This window comes from Tachypleus tridentatus, chromosome 7, assembly GCF_004210375.1.
Source record: "Tachypleus tridentatus isolate NWPU-2018 chromosome 7, ASM421037v1, whole genome shotgun sequence".
NCBI lineage: Eukaryota > Metazoa > Arthropoda > Merostomata > Xiphosura > Limulidae > Tachypleus > Tachypleus tridentatus.
In genome coordinates, this window is record NC_134831.1 from 178619360 (window position 1) to 178645195 (window position 25836).

The 25836-nt window shown below is 36.6% G+C and overlaps 1 protein-coding gene across 6 annotated transcripts in view; it reads right to left on the reverse strand.

The window, feature by feature from the left end:
- LOC143257365 (alpha-2C adrenergic receptor-like) overlaps positions 1 to 25836 on the reverse strand; it is a 154939-nt gene that overhangs the window by 66254 nt on the left and 62849 nt on the right. For 2 of the 6 annotated variants that reach the window (XM_076515926.1, XM_076515925.1), the window contains exons 2-3: positions 3045 to 3232; positions 2602 to 2748 (exon numbers count right to left, since the gene is read on the reverse strand). The gene's annotated coding sequence lies outside the window, so the exon portion shown is untranslated. The remainder of the gene's footprint in view (positions 1 to 2601; positions 2749 to 3044; positions 3233 to 25836) is intronic. The other 4 variants (XM_076515930.1, XM_076515929.1, XM_076515928.1 and 1 more) reach the window with 3 other exon arrangements.

Genomic DNA, 25836 nt, shown 5'->3' on the forward strand with positions numbered 1-25836 from the left:
TCTCAATAGAAAAAGTAAGAAACAGCATAAGGATCACTCACTCTGGTCAGTTACAAGAATGGAAGAAATGTAGCGGAAGTGATCATAGCGCGAGCGTCAAAACATATGTGGGACGCTACTTAAGTAAAGTCGGCTCCTAGATAATAACAAGAAGACTATTAAAGAAATTATTGGAGGTAGGAAAACACGTGTAACCTCCCCCCCCAAAAAAAAAAAATAGATGTTGTCAACTGTTTGTTTGTTTGAAATTATGTACAAAACTGCATTGTATATTTGTGCTCTGCCCATTACAGGTATCGAATCCGGTTTCTAATGTTCTAAGTCCACAGACATACCGTTGTGACACCAGAGGGCAAAATCTAATAGGAGTAATATTAAAATTATTTTACTTACATGGAGGACACGGTGTTAGAAAGTCAAGATAATTATATAAAAAGACTTTTATACAGTAATAGAAAGATATAATATGAAGGTGGCATTGTCCCTCCCTCCATGGTTCGTGCTTTGAAGGGTTTCCACAATTAGAGGATGAACACCCATAGCATGTAAATAAATAAATATATAAATAATTTACTCAGAAGCGATTTTGTGAAATACAGACACATCATTACGTGACTTGTATTGAAACTGGGGAAAATTAAAACTGTACTGTAAGTTCGAAAACAAAAACCTTGACTCTGGTGTAGCTTGAGGTAGTAACTCTAGATACTGGGGGCGCCAGCCTCTAGAATTGAATGGTCTAAACTACCGGTTTTCGCTAAGAACAACTAAATGTAAAGTCGAAACAATGATACAATTAGGCCTAATAAAGCAATAAACAAAGTATGTGTCTTTTTTTAATTGCTGTGTACAGTATTCGCTGTCATTCCCTTTATGTTCTAGAATTTTAAGTAGAAAATTCTTGTGCTGTGACCTGTGGAATTGTTTGACCATACTACCATTTTTGTCTGTTTGTTTTATAATTTTCAAAAAAAGGCCCATGAACATCATTTATCAACCTATAACTGATAAGGTAAAGGGAGGCCCAGCATGGCCAAGCGTGTTAAGGCGTGCGACTTGTAATCTGAGGGTTGCGGGTTCGCATCCCCGTCTCGCCAAACATGCTCACCCTTTCAGCCGTGGGGACGTTATAATGTGACGATCAATCCCACTATTCGTTGGTAAAAGAGTAGCCTAAGAATTGACGGTGGGTGGTGATGACTAGTTGCCTTCCATCTACTCTTACACTGCTAAATTAGGGGCGGCTAGCACAGATAGCCCTCGAGTAGCTATGTGCGAAATTCAAAACAAACAAACAAGCTAAAGGGAAAGTAGCTAGTCAACAGCAAGCACCGCCAAGTTTTGGGCTACTTTTGACTGACCTAATAATGGGATTTGGCTGCCACTCTTATAACGCACTTACGGCCTTAGACTGCGAATCGGCAACGGGATACCAAGCCCGGCCATTTGTGGAAGCAAAATTATATACATAGTGATGGCGACGTATAATTTACTAGAGGCTTCTGGGAAGCAATGAGAAAATAATTACAGGTCGTATCTTCACGTGCAATGTATTATCCGAACTAAAATAGGTTATAATTACTGTCAAATGGTCAGCTCTGCCAAGGGAATCTATGTAAAATAAATTGCTATTTCGATGAGTTTTGCATTCAAATATGTGAGAAAAGAGTACTGAGGGGCAGTAAATGTGAAATTCACATTCGAGGTAAAAGGAAATTAAAGTTAAATAAAATAATTAAAAGCAATTTAACCAACGTGTTTCAAGGATCAGAGAAATGAATGCGTCTCTAGATTTATGTGACTTTACTTACACATAAATTTACTCTATACAGACCATTTCATGTCATCCGATATTTTCAGCTAATAAATTTTATTTTTATCATTAAAACGTTAGTATATTGAGAAGGTAATATGACAAAGATTCGTTCAAAATAGTTTTTTTTAAGCCTCATCCTGCCGAGATGAAGTTTCCAGACAAGAATTCGAGATAACTTCCAGTTTCTAATTTTGTTGTTGTTGTTTTTCAGGGCTAATACAGATGGAGGAATTCGTGTGTACCCTCCTAAATTACATTTTGGCCCACAACAGCAAAGCATGTGACAAAATATAAATATCCAAGTTATTTATAGTTCAACATGTGTGTCTCACTCTCTTGAACTACACATGGTTTTAAATTATCTTCCGTAGTCTTTATTTTTAATGTGAACATTTTTAAAATAAAAGGATTCCTCACAAGTATCGATGGCTGAGTTACTAATATCAGCGAAATCTAGCAGGATTATCGCTTCTAGCTTCTAACAGGATAATCACTTCTAACACGATAATTGTTTCTCGTAAGATAATTACTTCTATTTTCTAACATGATAACCGCTACTAGATTTTCTTATCTGAATTTAACATTTCCCGTTCCATTCCAAAATGTTTTAAACATTATAATATGTAATCTTTTTTAAATTAGAACGGTCTAGAGGCCATTTATTTGGTCACATGAAACCTTTTACACGTTTAATACACTCTTTGCTAATGAAAGTTCCCAGTGATAACAAACCTTAAATAGGTCTATTTAGAAGACTTTAGCGTGTTAGACCAACTACGACTCACCTCGTTTACTCCTTCTCCCAGGAAAACACTTTTCTCTTCACCGACTATCTTTCTTTCATTTCGAGTTCAAAATGACAAGCCAGCAAGATTCGTCACAGATGTCTTTCATCTCTCCCTGCTTGGTAATGAAATATCCTGATGATAAACCTGAGTGGGATTTGAAATAGTAGACACTTTAAAATTGACAACATTACGTAAAAAACGGTAAAAATACAGACAGTTATGTTATAAACAAAGAAAACTAGGAGTTTCTCCAAATTATATCATAAATTACAGAACATTTCAGTTATATACATCACCTCTAGAGTAAGAAACATTTTTGTTTGTTTGTTATCAGGCACAAAGCTATACATCTTCAAAATATGCTATACCCTAAAAATTGCGAATATATATTTATATACATATATACTTTAAACTATTGAGCTCTGTATCAGATTATTTACAGTTACCTATTAGACGCCCAAAATAATATAATTTCTTCTCACTTCCCCTGTGTTTGCAAAATAGTGAGTTACAAAGACTGACTCTTTCATTATTCACGTACTTGGAGCTTCCAGCACTTTGGGTCGTTGAGCTGTTTGCAGTCACAAGGTGTTGTAGCACTTCACAGCCATTAAGCGCAGATGTCACCCTACAAGAAAACGTGTATATTTCCTGAGAAGAGGCGTACCTTATACAGGAACGTAAAGAAAAACTTGTCATTAAACATGCAGGAAATGAAGGGTAAAAGAGAGAACGAGTCTAATGCTTTCAGTATTATCTTGGTATTTTAGTCTGGTCGAAGTAACTCGTGAAAGAAATTTGACTCATTTGCCAGAGTGGAGAAAGAGTTAGAAATCTGTTCCCTGAAACAACATGCCATCTTGTATATGGTTAGTTTGTTTTGAATTTCGCGCAAAGTTACCCGAGGGCTGTCTGCGCTAGCCGTCCCTAATTTACCCCTGTAAGACTAGAGGGAAGGCATCTAGTCATCACCACCCACCGTCAACTCTTGGAACTACTCTTTTACCAACGAATAGTGGAATTGACCGTTACATTATAACACCCCCACGGCTGAAAGGGCGAGCATGTTTGATGCGACGGGGATTCGAACCCGCAACCCTCTGGTTACATGTCTAGTGCCTTAATCACCTGGCCATGCTGGGCCTCTTGTATTTGGGTAAATGCTTGGTGTCTCTGGTAAACCAATGGGTGCATTTTTAGCAACAAAGTTAACCTATTTTTTGAAATAGTTCTTCAGAAAACCGATGAGAACTTAGTTTGAAATTTGAGACTCGGACAAAAGGAGTGATTGAATATTATTTTCAGTTACAGACATTTTGATCAAGCTGGTTTGAAAACGATATTTTTTTCGCAACCCTAACTGAAATCTAAATACAACGTGATCCTTAGGTGACAGTACACTGACTCTACATTTTGAAATATTCCTATTTTGCCCTTGACGATTCAGTGGTTCCCACTCATACAGTTATTTTTGGTAAAATAACTCGAAATGAATCATGCACGTGCAAACAAATATTAATGGTGGTTCGAAATATAACCATGTTTATCGATGCCACACAGCAAATTTTTCCCGGGAAGTTTCATCATTGGTCGTGGCTATGATGAGGCACTGCCAGCTGACGTCACTATAAGGGCGGCAAGATCAACCTTAGACCATACATAGTGGTAAATGTTCCACTCGTTCTTTACTCTACGCAATTCTCGGCTTCTAATACTGCTTCTAATAACCAAGGCTGCAAACATTCATTGGAAAAAATCTCCAAGCAGGCAAATGTTGGAAAAGCCCATTAAAGAAACATTTTTTTTTTAATTTTGCAAAAGCTCATTGGGAAAAAAATTTGCAAACCATAACTACAAAAGTCCATCGTGGGTGACTAGTAGGTCTGTAGTAAAATGGAAGAATTACAATTTCAGTTTTCCTGGTCATCATAAAAAAGATACATTAGTATCGACGTATGGCTGGAAGCTAAAGAAAAATTTGGGTTGGAGGGTTCTCTTTCGTAACCATAACCTTTATTACAGATGAAGGAGCGGCTCCAGTTAGGTAAGGGACGTGGTTTATTTTGAATTTCCTTCTGTGCGATGTTTCCTGGATCCATGAAGATCACCAAAGATTTTTCTTTAAATGTTAAATCCCAGAAAAGGGATTTTTGCATGCGTATCCCCATATAAGTCTACCGGCGATGACACTGCACGCCTAATAATACTGAAATCATTACGAACCAGATATAAATACATATATAGCTACTCAAAATGTCGCCCGTGGCGCCATTTGTCATAAATGTGATGATTGAGTTTTTGGAGGAAAGAGAATTAAACCTTTGCACATCGTTGGTGTAACCAATCCATTACTAGGTTGGTGTAGATATCTATCTGTGTTAGTGGTTTTTAAGACATAAAACCACGTGTCATTTAATATACCTTATATCGACGCAAACTGAAATTGTTATAGCTTACTGTTAAGTAGCCTCCCGCTAGTACAGCGGTAAGTCTACGGATTTACAACGCTAAAATCAGGGGTTTAATTCCCCTCGGTGGGCTCAGCAGGTAGCCCGATGTGGCTTTGCTAAAAGAAAATACAAACACTGTTAAGTTTAACATCTCGTTCCAAAGGCGAACTTTAAGTAGTTTTTCTTTAAGGCCATCTGATAATCTTAGTTCAATTTCATGTTACAAATTCGCTTTCTGTTTTCATACAAATTTATGAGAAAGAGCATATTGCGCGTTTGTTGTTCACGTTAATTAATTTTGCTTGCTTCTTTTACGCACGCGCTCACTTTTAGGAAAGAAATACCTCGCGAGTTTGATATTGAATTGCCTCTTAATTTTAAGCAAATTACAAAATTTGCATATTAATTTATTAGAACACGAATCAGTTTTGGTTATTAGAATGACCTGACATTTCATACATTGAATTTTCGAACAAAAAACCTTTGAAGGGAACACACATTTATTAAGATGATCTAGTGACAACCCGGGATCTGCTTCTCCCAAGAAAATCGTGAGTTCAGAAGTTATTATTATCTATATATAGTGATAGCTGTGTGCCAACTTTGTATTTGAAAGCAGTATGAAATTTCGAAACAAGTGATAATGATCCCAGAAACACTGCTTCCTCAATTTTGCGTTTGAGTGAGAGATGACTGAACGGGAGCAAACCCCTACTTTCCTGCCCTTGTGCCCTCAAAATTACTTTTTTTTTTCTCTTTCTCTCTCTGTCATAAAAATTGTCATACACCTGATTGCACACTTTAATTTCTGCGAGTTATTAGGTAGAAAAGTAACGAAATATTTCAGCTTTAAAATGAATGGAACATACAGAACTATAGGATTTTACAGAAAAAAAATAAACCTAATCTATTTCATACGGTGTCAGGCCCGGCATGGCCAGGTGGGTTAAGGCATTCGACTCGTAATCTGAAGGTTGCGAGTTCGAATCCCCGTCGCACCAAACATGCTCGCTCTTTCAGCCGTGGGGGCGTTTTATAATGTGTCAGTCAATCCCACTATCCGTTAGTAAAAGAGTAGCCCAAGAGGTGGCTGTGGGTGGTGATGACTAGCTGCCTTCCCTCTAGTCTCACAGGGATAAATTAGGGACGGCTAGCGCTGATAGCCCTTGTGTGGCTTTGCGCGAAATTCCAAAGCAAACAAACACAAAATCGTACGATGTCACGTACTAACACGAGAAAATCGATCTACTGTTTAGTTTTAGATGATAAAAATCATCTAGAAAACAAATGAACTGTGAATTAAAGCAGATTTTTATGTTTATATGTACCAAGAACAATCAATGGTCAAACTACTCTCCCATCTCCCCCTTGCACAAAATCAAAACAAAAGAAAGGCTTGTCTTGCGGTACCTGAAATATACATTTTTATCTATAAATCCTCATCTTCTTCAGATTCCTAAAACAGTGTTTAGCTTTGATGAAACAGATCTGTTATATTCACCAAAGGTATAAACGTAGGGTTGTATTACTTACCACACCACAACTATAGGATTGTATTACTTACCACACCACAACTATAGGGTTGTATTACTCGAATATTACTTACCACACCACAACTATAGGGTTGTATTACTCGAATATTATTTAACACACTACAAATATAGGATTATATTTCTGAAATACTACCCATAACACCAGGAGTGATAGGCGTACTTAACTTACATATCACCCCTTCACACCAAGAATATAGGTGTACTTTATTCAAAATAGTAAAATTTTTAAGTCAAAAGTCTTTCGCTTCAAAGATATAAGGCCGATTTGTTTGAATATTGCCAAACACTTAACTATAGCGTCACTTACAAATATGGACCTTAATTTGAAATGCTGAAAACATAAACTGGCAGTTTTTGGTCACATCAATATATCCCATAAACATGAGCAGTCAATTGAACTATATCTTAAACAGATGTTAACTGAGTTCCAATGAAAGATTAATATTTATTAATACCAAACGACATCAAGTTAGAACTCATGATGTATAAATTGTTTGGTTTTGGTTTTCAGTACTCAGATATAAATATTCTAGAACTCTAACGTAAAATATTGAAGAATCCAACACAGACACCTAGACAATTAAAAACAACACACTTCATGTTCCTAAAGGGTACATAAGAAAGTTTCAGTCCTTAAATTAAGGGCTTATTATTGACTCGAAAACATTAAACACAAGTTGTTGTTTTTTTTACAAAATCCTCAACTTAAAGGTCTTTGTCATAAATATTCAACTCCTTCTTGACTCAAGTTAAACAGAAAAGTGTTTAAGAATTCTTGAAGAGTCTGTGATAAACATTTACCGTGTTTTTGACAAGAAAAAAGTTAAATAAAAGGATGTTTGAAAATTACTGAAGACATAGACTTTTCTGATAAACAGCCATCTTGTTTCCGCGTTTGTTTCTCAACTTGGACAAAGGGAGGCCTGAAAACCCGTTAATATAGGATTATTGTACTAAACAGCCACCTGGAATATAGCATAACTTAACTAATTTAATTAGTGAATATTCTCTAAAAATTAATAGAAACCCACAAAATATTTCAAGTCAAATAAGTGTCTTTCTTGCAACGGTACTTCTTTAAATGCGGAATTTTTAGAATAACACAATAGAATTCCAATTGCAAACATCGAAATCTACAAGTCTACTTGTTTTAGGCCTAACATTAGCTAAGCCTTTATTAAGTATGGCCTATGTGCGATAAAGAAGTAAATTAATAATGTAAATCGTGCACGTCTTTTATCTATCGTTAGTTTACTCTTCATCGTACTTTAATAAGATCAATAAACAAAATTATAATATTATACCACGACCTGTTTGTTTTGTGTTGTTTTTTTTAATTTCGCGCAAAGCTACTCGAGGGCTATCTACGCTAGCCGTCCCTAATTTAGCAGGAAGGCAGCTAGTCATCACCACCCATCGCCAGCTCTTGGGCTACTCTTTCACCAACAAATAGTGGGATTGCTCGTAACTTTATAACGCTTCCACGGCTGAAAAGGCAAGCAGGTTTGGTGCGACCGGGATACGAACTCACGACCCTCAGAATACGAGTCGTACGCCTTAACCCACTTGGCCATGCCGGGCCATTCCACGATCTAACGTTAGGCCTTTTCAAAGAACTCAATAAGCTTTCAATACATCACTCTATTACAATCTCTACTGAGGTATATTTAAATCCGTCTTCGGTTATCATCTGTTAAAATTAAATGCGCGCGCATTTTCTGGACAGACAAAAACTAAGTATTATTATGATAGATTGTTTAAGTAACAAATAATATACACTTTGTTAGTATGAGTCTGTTGCGACACGAAAACCGACTGGTGACCCTTTGATTACCAAAATTACATATTTACAAGTTTAACCTCAGGTCGCACATTTTTACCAACATGGGTTGATTTGTTTCTTGTGTCTAATTGTAATTAATAAAAAGTTATTCATTAATTGTCTTCCCCTTACAAATTCCTCATAAATCATTTGAAAGCGATTTGCAAAAGAAAACAAGGAAATAAATTATACACATATTTTTCTTCGATACCGTGATAATAAGAGGGTTGTACAGTGCGTGTTTCCTGTCTTATATATTTCAATACATACTCATACAAAATTATCAATTATTGTTTCTAGATGTGTTTACTGTTTTACAATGGTATATCGGTCATGGAACGTGGTTAGATTACCTTTAACCTAATTCTTGGCCATTGCTCTTTGGTGTCGCATGTACTTTCTCGAGGAAAGGATTACTGTGGATAGTCAGGTGATACGTCAAGAACGTGTCCTTATTGTGTACTATTGAAATAACGGACTGTGATGTGAGCATTGCATGTTAACTGACAGGAATGACTCTATGTATGACAGTATTCTTTCACTGTGGAACAGGTAAGTAACAAACCTTGGTTTTGAAAACAAAACAAAAGTTAAGCTCAACTATAAGAGAGCTTTGCATTCGTCACTCTTATTTGTATTTAAATGAAGTTTTCTCACATCGTGTTGAGTTTTGTTTCACTAGAAACTCAGTTACGATAACAAATTACCGTTCTCCAATTTGTTGTTTTCTTCTGTAAGGTTTTCAATGCATCTGAGAATGCTGCAAGTTAAATAATTTAGGCCGATCTGTGACACGCGCACTAAAAGCTCTTATGGGTTTTTAATACAGCGGGCTTAACGGGCGAGTTTGTTGTAACAAACAATAGAATTAACTAAGCGTAACTGAAAGTTTTATCTACCGGAAATGCCACTTTTAATGCACGTTAATCATAAAGGGGCAAACTGTCAGCACGTGTTTAACGCAGCCAGCAGTTAAACAGTTAATATGATTCAGGTTTCAGGTTAAAGCCTGGATTTTAATGGATGGAGGATTGTTTAACCTGAATAATGAAAGTTCAACCTTAACTGAATGGCCAGCTCAATGGTCTTGACACATAACTGTTGACCATAAAGAAGGCAACCAGTCAAAATCGTCCAAAAATAGAACTTACTGTCCATTTTATAACTCGTTCACAACTGTTACTATATGGATCGAGGCAAGATGGTTAAAACGCTCGACTCGTAATCTGAGGGTAGCGGGTTCGAATCCCCATTATATCAAACACGATCACCCTTTCAGCCGTGGAGTCGTTATAATGTGACGGTCAATCCCACTATTCGTTGGTAAAAGAGAAGCCCAAGAGTTGGTGGTGGGTGGTGATGACTAGCTGCCTTCCTTCTAGTCTTACACTACTAAATTAGGGACGGCTAGTGCAGATAGCTCTCGTGTAGCTTTGCGCGAAATTCCAAAACAAACAAACTGCTCATTCACAATATGTCTTTTTTTATTAATTTAGTCATTACATTTACTTATTTGGAGTTAAACATAAAGCTACACAATGGGCTATCTGTGCTCTGCCCACCACACGTATCGAAACCCGATTTCTAGCGATTCGAGTCTGCAGACATTTCTCTAGCAAGACAATACCTGATCGTTGGATTTTAACACGCTAAAATATTATTTGTAATTTATATCGTCAGAAAGGCGCGAGTTGGCGCTGTGATAAATCACTGCATTTCAGAGCTAGCAAGCCAGATTAGAATCCGTGAAATATCATAAAATATTACCCATAACCTTAAGCCTTAGATGCGTTATAAGTGTGACAGTAAATCCCTTAGCGAGGACGGTGGATGTTAGGGTGCTGCTGTAAAGCTGCCTTCTCTCTGGCCAGTTGACCTCCTCCACCAATGGCACAACGGTATGTCTGCGGAATACAACAACACTAAAAACTAAGTTTCGGTACCCCTGGTTGGCAGAGCACAGATAGCCCATATTGTACATTTGTGTTTAACTTCAAACAAACTGGCCAATAGTTCAAAACAGGCGGACAGCGGTAGATAACCTTAACAGCTTTACCGAAATGCAAATATCGTTGACAAAAGAAAAGAGCTTGTATCCTGTTGACCGACTTCTGTTTTTTAAAGGACTGCGTAAATTTAATACCAAAACAAAACGTTTCCTTCCAGTGTAAGAATGTTTTATCACCTATGTATCACGATTTATCAGTATATATTATAAACATAATATAAACTTTACGCGATATTTGCCCTCAATATTAAAAACGCGAATTTCTTTAGCCTATCACATATTATATTGGACTTGTGAATGTTGCTAAAACATTCAGGAAATTACATAAGCCGATACGAGTTTTTTAGGTTCTCTATACGCACTGTTATACAGAGCACGTCTACACTTCTCGGTACATAATACTCAATCGCTCGTGTTGGTTTTTTTTTTTTTTTAATGTTTCCGATACTTTGTGTGCGTAATCCCACCAGCTGAACTAGTTTCCCAATACACCTGCTTTTATCAGTAAAAAACAAATAAACAAAATCACGCAGTACGGTATTTGGATTACCTATATTTTATATACAGACGCAACTGCATATTTAGTATTACACGTTAATTTTTATTCATACAATAAACGCTATGCCTATGGAAAAAGTGCATTATTCCGAAGAAAAGACATTTGATATAATCTTATCAGTGTGTTTGAATGGAATCGTATCTTTGAGAGAAATATCTTATCCCGTAAGGAATAATAAGCAAATGAACAAACATTAATCACGTGGATTATTTAACTAACGCAAGTACAAACCTCCACCTCTCCCTCTCTCTCAAAGGGAAGAAGCACAGAAATGCATATGTTATCCCCCTTTGAAATTATGTTCTTTTATATCTCAGAGTTTTCGCCTACACTGAGGTACGCTGGAAAAAGGTAAAAGGTTACTGTCGAACGAACCGGGTGTCTTGCTTCCATAAAGTCAAGAGAAAGATACATAGAAGATATCGCGTTTGTCTGCTGAACACATTGTTCGTAATAGTAAATTAGCAAACAATGACAAGTATCTTATGAAAAGTAAATCAGAGTTGTTTTGAAACGTGTGGCATGCTCTCTACATAAACTCGTTTCCAGTGACAACGCTAAAATCAATGGTTCGATTCCCTTCGGTGGACTCAGCAGAAAATGCCTGATGTGACTTTTTTGTAAGAAAATACACACACGCTTCCAGTGTGCTTATAAACTGCTTTGGAGGAATTTACTATCCTAATGATTTGGTGTGCTTTTATACACAAATATGATATTTAGATACACAATTCGAAATTTGTAGTCTTGAAATATACGAAATGGCTGTCATAGTTCGACTGTACCTTTCGTTTTTATTTTTAGTGACTTAACCTTGCTTGTATAAAGATCCTATGATTAATAACTGATACGCTTAAGAAAATAAATACGTCCAACGGGAAAATTCAAACTTAAATATAAGCCTACAGGTCGGCCTGGCATGGCCAAGCGCGTAAGGCGTGCGACTCGTAATCCGAGGGTCGCGTGTTCGCGCCCGAGTCGCGCTAAACATGCTCGCCCTTCCAGCCGTGACGGTCAATCCCACTATTCGTTGGTAAAAGAGTAGCCCAAGAGTTGGCGGTGGGTGGTGATGACTAGCTGCTTTCCCTCTAGTCTTACACTGCTAAATTAGGGACGGCTAGCACAGATAGCCCTCGAGTAGCTTTGTGCGAAATTCCAAAACAATGGTTAGTTAGTTTGTTTTTGAATTCCGCATAAAGTTACATGACCGTCACTTTATAACGCCCTACAGCTGAAAGGGCGAGCATCTTTGGAGTGACAGGGATTACGAATCGAGTGCCTTAACCACTTGGCCATGCCAGGTCGTTGTTGGTTAGTTGACTTCCCTCTAGATTATCGTTTAAAATCAGAATCTGGGTTTCGATACACATGGTTGACAGAACACAGATTGCCCATTGTGTTGCTTTGTTCTTAACTTAAAAAAATAGGCAAGTGAAACAATGGAATAAACAAAGATGGACACAGAGATGGAAAACATGAAGTCCAATCTTTTGGGTTATACGTAATCCATAAAAGGTTTCAGTCTTAAGTAAACGTACTTAAATTATCCGTGAAAGTATATTTAACTTTAGTTTGACATGAAGTAATACATCTGATACCATGTATTTCGGTTTATACGTCTTAATGTTCTGTTAGTTCTGATATGGGTTAAAATATATGTAAAGGGAACAACGACAACAATAAGATACTTTAAAAAATCAAAATTCTATTTACTGGGGCGTTTCTACACCAGAGAGAAAAGGAAAAGCATTTCACGGACCTTGCAATTCTTAGAATGCAATATCCAATTGGAAAGTTTATAGTATGCCTTTATTAAAGTATATCCACACAAAATATTCCAGATTCAAAAGGCTTTATAATAGTGAAATTCGCTTCTCTTCTGAGCTTTACCAACACTGGCTGTGATAAATGGAAACTCATTTTTTATGTTAAAATTTTCCCCATCTTCGTTGCTGTAAGGGCAATAACAGTATTATAAAATCAACATGCCAGTACTCGAGTATTTTTAAAACGATTGTTTTTTTTTGTTTTTGAATTTAGCGCAAAGCTTCACGAGGCATATCTATGTTAGCTGTCGCTAATTTAGCAGCGTCAGACTAGAGGGAAGGCAGCTAGTCATCACCACCCACTGCCAACTCTTGGGCTTCTCTTTTACCAACGAATAGTGGGGTTGACTGTCACTTTATAACATCCCCACGGCTTAAAGGGTAAGCATGTTTGGTGCGACCGGAATTCGAACCCGCGACCCTAAGAATACGAGTCGAACGCCTTAACCACTTAGCCATGCCGGGCCCTTTTAAAACAAATTTATTGAGTTTCGCTACGCAGTAATAATAGATAGCTCATCTGTCTATTTATTGTTAAAGTGTTTATCCAATACTTTTGAAACAAAAAAGCTGGTTTTCATTATTCTGTAAGAATGAATAACTCTTATGGTGCGACTGATTGTTTAAAATGTTTATTCTTGCAACTGCAATCGAAATAACAGAAAAAATAAGTCAGAAGCAAAAATTATGATTTTACGATAGAAACGTTAAAGTTTCTTTGTCTCATTTGGAATTAAGCACAAGTTTACTGACTGGACTACGTGTTCTCTGTCCACCACAATAACAGATTAAGAATAATGGTGTGGGTAATTTGTTTCTTTTTCTTTGTTTATAATATAAATTCTGACTCGTTTCGCTGCTGGGGTCTTTAATTTAAATTATTGTAAAAATAACTTTTTTATCTATGAAACATGTCTTTTAAATTATTTTTCATAACCTCCCCAGTGACACAGCGGTATGTCTAGGAACTTCTATGAACCGGGTTTCTTTCTCCGTGGTAGGCAATGCAAAGTTAACATATTATGTAGCTTTGTGCTTAACTATTAACATACAAACAAAGCCTTTCTGATCATTGAAATATTCCATTTGGACAGCTATAGACTATGGTCAGAAATCAAAGAACATGTCATCTGGTTTATAAACTACATTCAGAATTTTTTTAATTACTATTATATTAATATATGTCAATAATTTTGGTATTGAATTTTCGATTACGACTAAGACGTTAGTATCACACATTAGTTAATATATTTATTTACAAATAAATATTTAAAAAACATTCCTAAATATCGAATTTTGTATGTCATGTGGTACAATTATGATGTCCAAGATAAAATACTGTAGTTTCTTAAGAATTATAAACTAAAATCAGGGATATTGAATATTATTGGCTCGGCCAACCTCTTCCATGTCAAGAAATACTTATATACACCTACTTCAAGCCTGGCATGGCCTAGCGCGTAAGGCGTGAGACTCGTAATCTGAGGGTCGCGGGTTCGCGCCCGCGTCGCGCCAAACGTGGTAAAAGAGTAGCCCAAGTGTTGGCGGTGGGTGGTGATGACTACCTGCCTTCCCTCTAGTCTTACACTCCTAAATTAGGGACGGCTCCGTGCAGTGGGCTAGCAACCTACTCACTTAAATACCTGTTGAAGAATCCGCAAGCGATTGCGGCTCTATGTTCCTTGATGGAATCTAATGGTGATAACTAACTATACACCTATTTTGCTTTCTGACGTACGAATAGCCAATTCATAACTCAGAATGTCCACGTGATTTCCTCAGCCTCTGGGAGGTGCCTTCCTTTTCATGTAGAATCAAACCGAATAGGTAGGACAAAATGGAGCTCGAAATAACATATTTTAAAACTCAAATACAGCTTAGTTACTAAGTCAGATAAATTACAGGCGAATTATGCAGTACTGATATAGTAATTTATGAATTTTTGTTATTTCACGCTGCATATATAAAATATAAAATTCACGTGTGAAAGTTGACAAGGCTTAGCAAATGAGTACAAAGTTAATAAGTGGAAGAGATAAATGGTTTCAATACTTTTTTTATTTACTGTCCACTGTTTTAAAAAAAATAATTTAAATTTAAGAACGTATTTGTAAATAGTAATAACATATGCATGCATGAAATCTATTATAACAAAAAATTGACTGTATTTTATAAAATACTAATCCACTAGAATAAAGAAAAGGTCACTTCGTAAAGTATCTTCGTACTACTGAATATGTTAATACAAGTGCACGTGCGCCGCGTCACTACAATCTCAGTAACGTTAATCACACAAAACTGAAAGGAATAAAAATAATAAATATATGTACATTTATAATTTTAAGACATTTCAGCTGCTCAGACAAAACATTTATGGTTCTTGTATAAAAAGCGTTATTTATATCTATTTCCCAATTTTTATATTGGCTACGAGGTCGGTCAAATTGACCAAATCCATAAAAAGATACAACAGTGAAAATAACAGATAAAATATAAAGTTTCTTATAAAAATAACGTTTTACAATTATCTGAATGTTATACACAATTCACAAGTGAAATTTAACAATTTTCTCATACACAAAATTATTTTTAATCCTAAAATCAAATTTATGCTGCATGTTAGATAGTCAACATATCGAAATATAAATATCCAATAGAATATTATTACATTGAAAAATCTTAAAATTTAATTTAAAAATATAGTATTTTTAATTTATAAAATAACCTGGTATGACCAGATGGTTAGGGCACTCAATTCCTAATTAGAGGGTTGCTGGTTCGAATCCCTTTCATACCAAATATTTTCACCCTTTCAACCATGGAAGCATTATACTGTGACGGTCAATCTCACTATTCGTTGATAAAAGAGTAAACCAAGAGTTATCGGTGGGTGGTGATGACTAGTTGCCTTCCTTCTAGTCTTACACTGCTAAATTAGGAACGGCTAGTGCAGAGTGCCCTCGTGTAGCTTTGCGTGAAATTCAAACCAAAGTACCAAATCTACAAAATTTCATGAAGAACGCCTACCGTATTAAACGTACGAAAACTATAACGATACATAATGATGATTAGGTTGGTCCTCTAGTGAGAGATATATTCTGACGTCACACAGTAACTTACTGGTCGTGTCATTTTTATGTCACCAGACACATTGTCTGGTCTATTCTTTCGATTTTATTACAACTAAGTAGTCTTGCAAAGTTTAATGTCGAACAGCTGTTGATGTGCTTATTTGATTTTTGTGCGACCAAATGCAAGCAAAATATTCCTACCTTATATAAAACCGTTTATACACTCTAGGTTGCGCCACGTGCACTCTAGAGAAGTACTGCACAAGAGCTATACTGTTTCAATTCGTACGGTGTATTCCATTTTTTGTTGGTACCAACAGCTTTTATTTATTAAAAACTTGCAACTGGACACATGGATCATTCCGAAAAGCGCGAACAGTGTCTCAACCATAGCTAATAAGCTTCATCAAAAGCGTAACGTGGATTTCTCTCCGAACACACAAACACTAATTCATATCTGACAAATACACGTTATGTTATTTCTTGTTCTCTACACACACACAGCATCAACTTATGTTCAAACAAAAACACAAAACAAATTTAACTATTTATTCTAGGAAATAAACGGCAGCTAGTCTTAATACTTTGTTTGTTTCTACGATAACAGAGAAATTTGATATATTGGAGATTTTAAAATGTTTAAAGGCATACTTGATCACAGTTCTGACACGTATAAAACAATGAACACGTGCAGACAAGTTTGTTTCTTTTGAATTTCGCGCAAAGCTACTCGAGGGCTATCTGCGCTAGCCGTCCCTAATTTAGCAGTGTAAGACTAGAGGGAAGGCAGCTAGTCATCACCACCCACCGTCAACTCTTGGGCTACTCTTTTACCAACGAATAGTGGGATTGATCGTCACATTATACGCCCCCACGGCTGAAAGGGCGAGCACGTTTGGTGCCACCGGGATTCGAACCCGCGACCCTCGGATTACGAGTCGAACGCCTTAACACGCACGTGCAGACTAAATAAATGTCGTAACTAACCATGTTGTCCTCGTGTGTAGGGGTGACTGACCATGTTTTCCTCGTGTGTAGTGGTGACTGACCATGTTGTCCTCGTGTGTAGGGGTGACTGACCATGTTGTCCTCGTATGCAGGGGTGACAGATCATGTTGCTCTAATCTCTAGAGATTAGTATTCACCCTGACTTCATCTATGAAGGGTCGCTATTAATGTTGCTAACTTTCACCTCATATATAAGGATGACTAACTATGTTGCCCCTGTATGTAAAAGCTGGTCATGTTTATAGGCGTGACTGGCCATGTCGCTATCATCCAAGTAATTGGTCATGCATCTTTGGCCCATAAGTATTAACCATGTCACTCTGACCAGTGAAATAGCTGCCGATGCCAATAGCTAATATAATTCCGTGTTTCATGTTTGTGTTATTTTCTCATTAACTTGATGTCATCATATATTTAAATCAGAAAACTCCCATCAGCTGATCATTAATTAAAACATCTTACTAGTAAATACCATAAACTAGTTACCCACCAGATTTCATTTTTCAAAGTAAGACAATAACACAGCTATCAAATTGAAATCGAAACAACCTCGTGGTTGTAAAAAAGATTGTCTTGTTTTTAAGAGGTAAAAGAAAATGGTTGTGGAAACTCTTATTTTGTAATTTAAGTAAATAATTCATCGCAGACTTCACGATAAAAGATTGGTTCCAGTGGCAAACGTTCTTTTATTTTATAGAGTTAAACCAATATGAAATTCAGTCCAGGCAGATATAAATTCTTTTGAGGATAGAGTATGTATATATTTTGTTTATTCAAACTCAATAGAAACAAAAGTCCTACTTCTCGGAATCTCGTGTATGCTTTTGTTCTGGTTCTTGCGCTGTCGCACGCTGACGTTCCAAAGCTTTCTCTTTTGTTCTGTTTTCTTTGAATATGTGGATGATTGTTTATCTTTCAAAATGCCTTAAACGCCAGTGTATTCTTAGAAGAGAGAAACCAAAACAAAGGTTGGATTACAGTAGATGCAGAGAAGTCAAAAGTACTGTGACGCTAGACAAGAAACTTGGACACTGGCTATCATAAACAGAACCTGCTTAAAAGAAGACATGAATTATCAACATCTCAAATTACATCTAAAACAGGCCTTCATAAATTCTTCTTCATGATGAAGGCCGTAGGTTAAGAGAACTAATTGTAAGAGTTTTCCATTTCGAGTTTAAATAAGTTGGGAAAGCAACCATAATTTACAGTACACTTGATGGTTAGTTATACACCTGGTTCAGAAGAACGTAGCACAGACATGAAAGGGCAGGTTGTTTTGAAATTGAGTTAGTAGTATGCGAAGCACAATGGTACAAAACTTATCACCAGGTGGCTGGGCGTTTTCTGGATCCTGTATAGAAGAATAGTCTACAAACGCTGTCTGCTTTTCATGCAGTTAGCTGGTAAATATTGTGGTGGGAAGACAAGAGTCACCGGGGAAAAGAAGCCTCAGTCAAGTTCTATTAGGAAAAAAGTTCTGTAGTAATGTTACGCCACCTTGCGGGGAATGCTTGTGTCATACACAATCCGCACTGTTAGAATTTATAGCCTTCATGGCGTACTTCTGGGGATCCAGCATGACCAGGTAGTTAGGGGTGCTCGACTCATAATCTGAGGATCCCGGATTCGAATCCCAGTCACACCAAACATGTCCACCCTTTCAGCCGTGGAGGCGTTATAATGTGACAGTCAATCCCACTAGTCACTGGTATAAAGAGTAACCCAAGAGCTAGCGGTGGGTGATGATGACTAGCTGCATTCCCTCTAGTCTTACACTGCTAAATTAGAGACAGCCAGCGCAGATAGCTCTCGTGTAGCTTTGGGCGGAATTCATAAACTAAACCAAACCAACTTTACCTCTGGGCTTTTTTATAAATATTCATTCTCATATAATAACAGAACGATTTACTTCCCCTTGATTCTAGGGCGTTTAACAAATATCTGAAGTATAGAAGTTTTGAAATAATCATTTTTTATGATCACCTGTTCGAGTTGAACGAAACATTGACGTGGAGCTATTTCTAACATCTGGTTCTGATCAGCTCATATGGTTTTGTATTGCTGTCGAGTACATGTTGTGAAATTTTCATTACGTTTCTGTGCTTCTTTCTTCGCTGTTAAAAACAAAGCTACACAGTGGGCTATCTGGTTTTAGCCTTAATTTTAACTGAGCCACTGGGGTCGGGGGCTTATTGAGCAATCAATAAAATTCCATTGTCGAAGGTTACTTGGTCTAATCTATCAGAGCGGGTTAGAAGACTTATTCAGCGACGTATGTTTATTAAAATTTGTATTGTGTTCAGCGACTTATGCTTATTATGTGGTATATTTTTTCAGAAAACACATGAAGTTATTAAAAGTCAAGCTCACGAAAGAAGTTCGAAAATCATAAAAAAAAAAACAACCATTTCGTTTCAAACTGTTTTGGGTTTTAGGAGTCCAGTAAAGGTTATTTGCTGAACATCGTCCACAAAAAACAAACTCAGTACCAAACAAACGAGGGATTTCATCTTCGCGAATATTGACCATATTTTAATCTATTCTCTTCCAATAATTTTCCAGTATCATAAGAACTGTAAGGTGTAATAGTTAACCAAGTTGACCAGCCCTGTAATACCTAATTGATCAAGCCACGTAGCTACAACAATGTGTTAAAACAGTGACAAAATTATAATAAGAAATACATTTCACGTTTAAAACTATTAACCTGTTAAACATATTTAAAGAATTTTTATTTTCATTCAATCAGGTTACTAATAATAAAAGTCCGGCATGGCCAGGCGGATTTAGGCGTTCGACTCGTAATCCGAGGGTCACATGTTTGAATCCGCGTCGCACCAAACATGCTCGCCCTTTCAGCCGAGTGTGCGTTGTAATGTGATGGTCAATTCCACTATTTGTTGGTAAAAGAGTAACCAAAGAGTTGGCGGGGGATGGTGATGACTAGCTGCCTTCCCTCTAGTCTTACACTGCAAAATTAGGGACGGCTAGCGCAGACAGCCCTCGTGTAGGTTTGCGCGAAATAAAAAAAACGAAAAACAAACTAATATTATAGACGAAAATTATTATTTTTCCTTTGTTTGTTATTTAAACACAAACCTATGGAATTCTATCTTTGGTCTTCCCACCACAGGTATCTAAACCTGATTTCTAGAAGTATTGGTAGGAGTTAAAAAATCACAAAAATTTAATCCTAAAGCTTTATACATATCAGATAAACAGAAGTGTAGAATCTCTGTTCGTTTGCTTCTACTGAAATTATTTCCATTTTAAAGCATTCAAAGTACTAGCAACGCTAGAACCGAGTTTTGATACCCGTGGTGAGTTTAGTGCTCAACTACAAAGAATCAATTTCAAGTTATTATACATATACTGTACTCTTGTGCATACTGTATAAAATAGCCAATGATTCAGCGGTAAGTTTGACGACTTATGATACTAAAATTCGGCATTTGATTCTATCGTGTATCTTTTGAACACTAATAAAAAACTATAGAAAACTCCGTGTTCTCACCCCTTCTATCACTTGCCCTCTTTTCCTCAAACCACCCTATCTATTTATCTTCCACTTTCTTTGTGTTCCTGACAACTGATAAGAATTGCCTGTTATTTGTTTCTCTGTAGCTACATAAGAAACAAGTATTGATCACGGGTAGATTTTCTTTGCAACATTCCGCCCGTTTGGAGAATGTTGTGATTTTCACACAGAATTACTTTTCGCTAATTCAAATATTTTAAAACAAACGTCAAAAGATCAGCATCTACCTCTATCACCATGTAATACGGTGATAAAACAAAAAGACAACTTAGTTACAGGTTAAAGAATGCAAATACGGCTTCGTAGGCCTCTAGGCAATCTTTCCCATTTGTTTGGGTTTTCCATCTCGAGGAGAAATCTCTTTGTATGGATAAGATAAGGTTTACTTGGCTCGTGAAACAGAAACTGTGTGAAGTTAATGCCTCGTCCTGAGAAAGTACACACTCGCTTTTCACTCACAGATTCTGTTTGAGGATATAATCCAGTTATCGTGAAGCACGGCTGTGAATTTAATTTTGTTAAAAGTTTGTCACTTCAATACGTTTGTCTGAGGAAATCATATATATATATATAAACACAACTTTTTTTTCCAAGGAAGTAATGCAATTAATTCGCAGGTACATACACGCATATCTTTAAATTACACTTAGCATAAAAGTTGCAAGACAGATAAACTTTTCGGAAAATAACTATAGAAATTACACCAGTCAGAAATGTCATACTTTCTCATGTTATTAACAACTATCAAATGAGAAGGTCTTTCGCAAACAACTGAGAAACAATAAGAAAAAGAAGGGGCGTGGTTTATTGAGTTCTACTTGACTGGCCGTTCACTGTCTGGTGACGGACATGGTAGTAGCCACTAATAAGAAACACTACATCTGTTTGTGGATGTGGTAATAACCACAAGTCTCCCGGTGGGACAGCGGTAAGTTTTCGGATTTACAACGCTAAAATTAGGGGTTTGATTCTCCTCGGTGAACACAAGTAGCCCAATGTGCCTTTGCTATAAGAAAAAACACCAACACACACATACACACAGCAGCCCCAAACCCATCACACCATCTTAGTCTCGACATGGCAATATTTCTATCTATCTGGTTCCCATTTGCCTCTGAAGAAGAAAGGTCCACCTTTTAAAGGTTTTCGGGTTATATACTTTTTATTTTACCATGTATTTAGTTAGATATGACAACCCTACCTGGTTGTGAATAGCTCCAAAACAGTGACAGGTATAAACTATGACAATATAAAAGCACGCGAATAAAATAAGTTTGATAAATCTCGTCACATTCTTATAATAAAAATTACACAATACACCAAACCGTTCTCCAATGAATGAGTGTAATTACTGTGGTGATATATTTCGATAAAATGTTCCTTTATCTTCGAAACTGGAGTAAACAAATATGACAGAAAATTGAGCAATTTTTGGTTGTTTTTGTTTTGGTGTTTTTATTAAGCACACAAGTACACAATTGGCTATGTGTGCTAAGCCCACCGCAGCTATCGCAACTTGATTTTTGGCATAATAAGTTAAGCAGCCCGGCATGGCCAAGTGGTTAAGACATTCGTCTCGTAATGTGAGGGTCACATGTTTGAATCCGCGTCGCACCAAACATGCTCGCCCTTTCAGCCGAGTGTGCGTTGTAATGTGACGGTCAATTCCACTATTCGTTGGTAAAAGAGTAACTCAAGAGTTGGCGGGGAGTGGTGATGACTAGCTGCCTTCCCTCGAGTTTACAGTACTAAATTAGGGACGACTAGCGCAGATAGCTCTCGTGTAGCTTTGCGCGAAATTCAAAACAAATGAATAAGTTGACATGGGGGATAAAACAACATAACATTTTGTGCATGTGTCTATTAAATATCTGAAAATAATATAGTTTACAACAAAATTAATATACAAATATGAACATATATTTGATAGTCCAACTGATTTGCATACTTTATTTTTATATTTTTGAATTAGCGCTATAAGTTTGACTAAACACACACGTCATTAACGTGTTACATAAATTAAACACACACACATCTTTAACATATTACATAAACTAAACACACACACGCCATTAACATGTTACATAAACTCAAACCTAGGTTTTAGTGTTCAGAAACAACGTATCCTATGTTCTTAAAACTAAGTCTATTGCCCTGAGACAATCTATTAAAACGCTCACTGGTTAAGTTCTTTGGTACACAGTTACCAATATGATCTCTAGCTCAACTTATGATATGGTAATTCTCTGTTTGTTATTTCAAGTCACGATTTACCAAATTGTTCCAGTCTCGTGAGTTCTAATAACATACATACATATATATAATTAGTATTTCTACCGGTTAGAAGGAATTGATGCAATTATTTTATTTAGAAGCTCGTGTTAAAAATACCAAGTTCAGGTGGCGCGGTTCCCTTCTGATAAATATCCTTTTTAAACATAGACATACACAAATGCACAGAACTTGTACTCGTTCAGGTGAAGAGATTAATGGCAAACGCAAAAGTAGATTTCACGATTTTGTCATTTTATTTACGATTTATGTTGTTTTTTTTACTTCCGTTTGTACGTTAATAAGTTGACAATCTGTAAAAATGTACTGCAGAAGTCCGTATTAATAACAACAACAAAAAGATAAAATAATGTAATTCTTTAGACTTATACTTACAGAACTTTAGTCGCTGAGAAAAGATAAAGTTCAACACAGATAGTTGTTCTATTTTTGTGTCGTAGGACGTACTGCTTTTATTCGAAACTACACACGTTGAAAATCTCTATCATCGAATATCAAGCAAAATCAACATTTTATGGAATGTAAAGCACGTGTTCAAACAGTTTTAAAACGTTTGTTGTACCACCAAAATTTCTCGCATTCTGAATTTATGTCACGCAGTTTCATTGAACATATCCCAGATTATTTGTTTTACAGGGATTTAGTTATCATAATTTAATACATGTACACGCAATTACACACAATCCCTTTAAAATCCAGAAGACGCGGGATTAGAAATCCCACATTTTCAGTCATTCTTTTAAAATAAACGACACCGAAGATGCTTCGTTTCTTTGGTTGTTGGTAAGCCCAAACGTCTATGTGCGCTATGCCCAAAGCGAACATTAAAATCTAATTTTTAGTATTATAATTATTCACAGCCTTCGAAAGTGGGTGAAGGGGTGGGGGTGCTTTAGTACATCATTTTTTATAAGCCTCCCCACCCATCATACTGTTTGATAAGATATAAACAGGCAGTGATTATTAAATGAATTGATGGAGACAATTCATTTGATATATCGATACCATGACATTTAAAAATAAATTACTTACTGCTACGCTTATTACGCACACTGAAGGGCATATTTTTCAGTAGTTTTGTTATTTTGTTTTCATTATTTTAAAACTTGCTGGGCATCATTACATTTTATTATGACTCAGATACAAAACTAAGCAGAAAGAAACAAATTTGTAAATACACGAACACAAGGTTTATTGCCACGTCACAAATGAAGTTTCATATTCTAGTTTTAGCACCTATAATTGCGCCAAACATGAAAACCGTGATTACATAGCTCCCACGCACCCCAAAAGATTTTTCGAGAAAAGATACCAGTCTTAGACCATTTATTTTGACAAATTATTCACAAATCCCTCATTTTACACAGACATTGAATTCAAAGACCAAGTTTAAATAAACAAAAATTATAGAAGAGTCAACGAATGGGATTGCTATTACTGTAGTGTTCTGCTATCTTTTTTTCCATGGAAAGTACTGTCGATTTCAAAAACGTGTTTGGAAGCCTTTAGATCTTTATGAACCTTATAGACGGAACCAAAACTTCTATGGATCTTTGATTGTAACCACGGCTTATGGTTATGATAGTGCTGATGTATTAATTATTATGTAAACATCTGATTTGCAAAATTACTTAATTTTAAGTTGATAATCATTATACATACATAGCGCCTAGACCACTACTACGTCCATTGTATTCCAACAGGACTTATTAGCCCAGGCATTGAAAAAAAATGTCTATTCGGCACTAGATATAGTTTTTTGATGTTTTATGCAGTTTAAGCACAGTGCTACACAAAGAGATATGTGTACTCTACCCACCACAGATATTTGAAAATTTTGTGCATTTGGAAAATTCCAATCGTTTATTAACGTTGCTGCAAGAATGTCGTTTACAGTTTGTTTGTTTTTAATTTTGCGTATAACTACTCGAGGGCTATCTGCGCTAGCCGTCCCTAATTTAACAATATAAGGTTAGAGGTAAGGCAGCTAGTCATCACCACCCACAGCCAACTCTTGGGTTACTCTTTTACGAACGAATAGTGGGCTTTATATCGCACCCACGGTTGAAAGGACGAGCATTTTTGGTGTGACGGAGAATCGAACTTGCGACCCTCAGGTTACGAGTCGAGAGCCCAAACCACGTAGCAAGCCATGCCGGGCCGATTTAACGAATTCGCTGTACGAATATCATATCCTTTATGTATCATATCATTTATGTGATAATACATTTTAATTCAATTGCTACGCCCTCATTTGCGCCCACACGACACTGCGTGAATTACCATATGCAACTTATTTTAGCGATATTTCATTAATGATATTAATAACGTTATATTTTAGCAATGACATTGTCCACTCGCTCGTCTGAAAAAAACAGTTCATTTAAATAAAGGTATTGTGTCCGTGAGTTGGAATTGTGACGTTTTATGTTTTGTATCACCATACATTCTATCTCGGCTTTGTTTGTTTTGAATTTTACGCAAACATACACGAGGGTTATCTGCGCTAGCCGACCCTAATTTAACAGTGTAAGACTAGAAGGAAAGCAGCTAGTCATCACCACCCACCGCTAACTTTTGGGATACTCTTTTACCAACGAATAGTGGGATTGACTGTCACGTTATAACGCCCCCACGGTTGAAAGGGCGAGCATGTTTGGTGTGACGGGGATTCGAACCCGCGATCTTCGGATTACGAGTCAAGCCGTGGGAGCGTTAAAATATGACAGTCAATCTCACTATTCGTTGGTAAAAGAGTAGCCCGAGAGTTGGCGGTGGGTGGTGATGACTAGTTGCCTTCCCTCTAGTCTCACACTGCTAAATTAGAAACGGCTAGCGCAGATAGCTCTCGGGTAGCTTTGCGCAAAATTCACAAGAACCCAAACCAAAAAGTGGTCCTCAACACCGCGAAACTTGAGTTTTTTTAGGGAAGATTAGAGTAAATTAATTTATGAGGGCCTTTTTACTGTTTATATTTTTGTGCGCCAGAATACCTAGCGTTGGACATACGTATACATAATTCAATTTTAATTGCTCATCAGGATGTCTACCAGTCTACCCTTCTTTTAGGCACGATTATAGTAAATTAGCCTATGAGATATT